We start from the raw sequence: 2,703 nt of genomic DNA on the forward strand, positions 1-2,703 counted from the left end.
CCACCTGTGATGCTGGTGAAGTACCAGAGCTGAGCCATGTGGCTTCGTACTGTAGCTCAGCTGATATTTAATAGATTGTTGTTACCAGATGTCTCCATGTCCTTACTACTGTGTTCTACCTCCCCCCTGTGCTGTCCCTACTGCTATTCTGTTGGGTCAGTTGCTTGAATAAACTCCTTTCTAAAATTATTTTATGCTGTTAGTAAAGATCCCTACATCTTTTCTCTGGGAGTTGTGAGTAGGAAGAGGCAGGAAAAGGAAAGGAAGAAGGCAGGAGGTGTAGGGCTTCCACATAAAGTTGGCTGTCAGTTTCATGGCAGAGAGAAATGGGAGCCTGGAGCTGCATGTGGTTTCACAGCATTGCTGGTTAGACTGGGGTTTTTATTAGTAAGATTCCTTCCCTCTCCTGTGCTGGGCGAAGAGATACCTGTGTGGCTGAAAAACTGGATCATGGAAGAGTACCTACTGGAATGTCTTGGGAAGGAAGGGTATTAACACCAGTGCTGGAAAAAATGTTTGTGGAATTACAGCTTTATTTCATTAAAACAGACTTACACAAGGCATAAAGCTGTCTGTTAGCTGGGGTTTTATTACTCCAAGCAAGGTAAAGAAATCAAGCTGAATTTTAACAAAAAGGATGCATGAGCCTCTTGCATGTGATGAGCTTACGAAGACCCAAATCCATCTCTGTTCATCCAAGTGGCAAAAGGTAATATAATTTTCTTTGTGTACTGCATGTCCTGTGTAGTGTAGGGCTGTAATGCTTCAGGGTGTCCATATTCCTGTAGAAATGTTATTGGAACACTGACCTGAATTAGGGAATTAACTGTTTTTTTTCTGCTGTGGAGACCTGGAGTTGGGATACCACTTCCCATTACCTCAGATGCAGGAAGGAAATTTTGGTGTTCAGTCTCTTCTACACCAGAGCATGAAGTCAAAATCCAGATTCTAAGAGTAATTTGATAATGAACTGTTAAATAGAAACATGAAGTTTTAAATTATGTCTGGAAGTTAAATGTTTCGAGTATTCTGGGAAAAACAACCTGTAGTTTTCATGTGTAACACATGGCTGGGTCATATCTTGAGTCCTTATAGTTAGTATTTAAATGTCAGGAGTGCAGAAATTAAGGTTCCTAAAATGCTCCTCTGATTGTGTTGTGAAGTAAGTTAATTCTCATTAATTGCTATTAAAATGGAAATTAAGGGCCAGCTTTCCAAGGAGCAAAAATACTGCCTCTTTCCACTTCAGCAAAAATTACCAGCACCAAATTCTAAACAGGTCACCCTGACTAGTGTGTTTATATGCTCGGTGGTTGTTTGTTTGTTTAAAAAATTGCTGCAGGCATGAGTCAGGGAAGCAGCTTTTTGTTCAGTAGGGGATGGGGGGGGAGAAGGAACCTGACCCAACTGAAACCCCCCAAACAAACCATGGTGCTGAGGGAGTAGGACCAAAATTCGTTGCAAATGAATAGCTTCTACTAAATTCGTAGTCGTTTAAGTCTTACACCACTGCCCAACAAAGCCACTGGTGTTTGAGTTATTGTCAAGGGAACTAGATAATAAAACACCTTTAGTAATGGAAAACTTTAGTCTGACTATGGCAATTATGATATTTTTGGTCATAAACTCAAACTAAGTTACCTTACAAATGACATACTGAAACTTTTCCAAAAGCAGAAACCAAGAGGCTACTGTTTTGTCTAGTTTTTTTTATTGTTGGTTAAGATGACAAGGCAGCTTTTAGAGGATCGGGTTTATATTTTCAAATAATGTGACCTCAGGTGTCACTTCCTGGTGCAAATTCTTACTCCTGCAAGCTTTAATGATCATAATTGCAAGACATTGAAATGTCAAGACAGAACAAATGCTTAAACATGGTTAGATTCCACATGCTTTATGGGCAACTGCATGGATATATGCTCTGAAATACGAAATCAAGTGTTTGCAAACTGGGAGGAGAACCGTGCCGTGAACATAGCTGAAGGAACATCTATTTAAACAGAAGTTTAAGATAAGCCTCCTCAACTGCTGTTTGCTGAATTTTCCTGTGTCATGGTGCCTACTACATTCCATTGCTTTTGTCTGGGCTTGGTATTTGGGAAATTTTGGTGAGGGCTGGAGGTGGGGGGTGGGGGGGTGCACGCTGGAAGCTGGTCAGCAGTAAGGAGAGGAGCACTGGTGTGGGAATTGTGGAGTGGGGTCAGGGTTTAACTTTAGTGGCCATTCATCAGATGATGATTGATTGCTGTGCAGTCCCAGGGGACGTTTAACAACATCTCCTCCCATCCCCCTGCCCCCTTTGAAAGCAGATGGACCAAAAAATGGGGAGAGCGACACCCAGGAATTCCTGCTCTATTTAAACAGAAGTTTAAGATAAGCCTCCTCAACTGCTGTTTGCTGAATTTTCCTGTGTCATGGTGCCTACTACATTCCATTGCTTTTGTCTGGGCTTGGTATTTGGGAAATTTTGGTGAGGGCTGGAGGTGGGGGGTGGGGGGGTGCACGCTGGAAGCTGGTCAGCAGTAAGGAGAGGAGCACTGGTGTGGGAATTGTGGAGTGGGGTCAGGGTTTAACTTTAGTGGCCATTCATCAGATGATGATTGATTGCTGTGCAGTCCCAGGGGACGTTTAACAACATCTCCTCCCATCCCCCTGCCCCCTTTGAAAGCAGATGGACCAAAAAATGGGGAGAGCGACACCCAG

The sequence above is a fragment of the Chaetura pelagica genome, unplaced genomic scaffold (assembly GCF_000747805.2).
Source record: "Chaetura pelagica isolate M959 unplaced genomic scaffold, ChaPel_1.0 scaffold10, whole genome shotgun sequence".
Lineage (NCBI taxonomy): Eukaryota > Metazoa > Chordata > Aves > Apodiformes > Apodidae > Chaetura > Chaetura pelagica.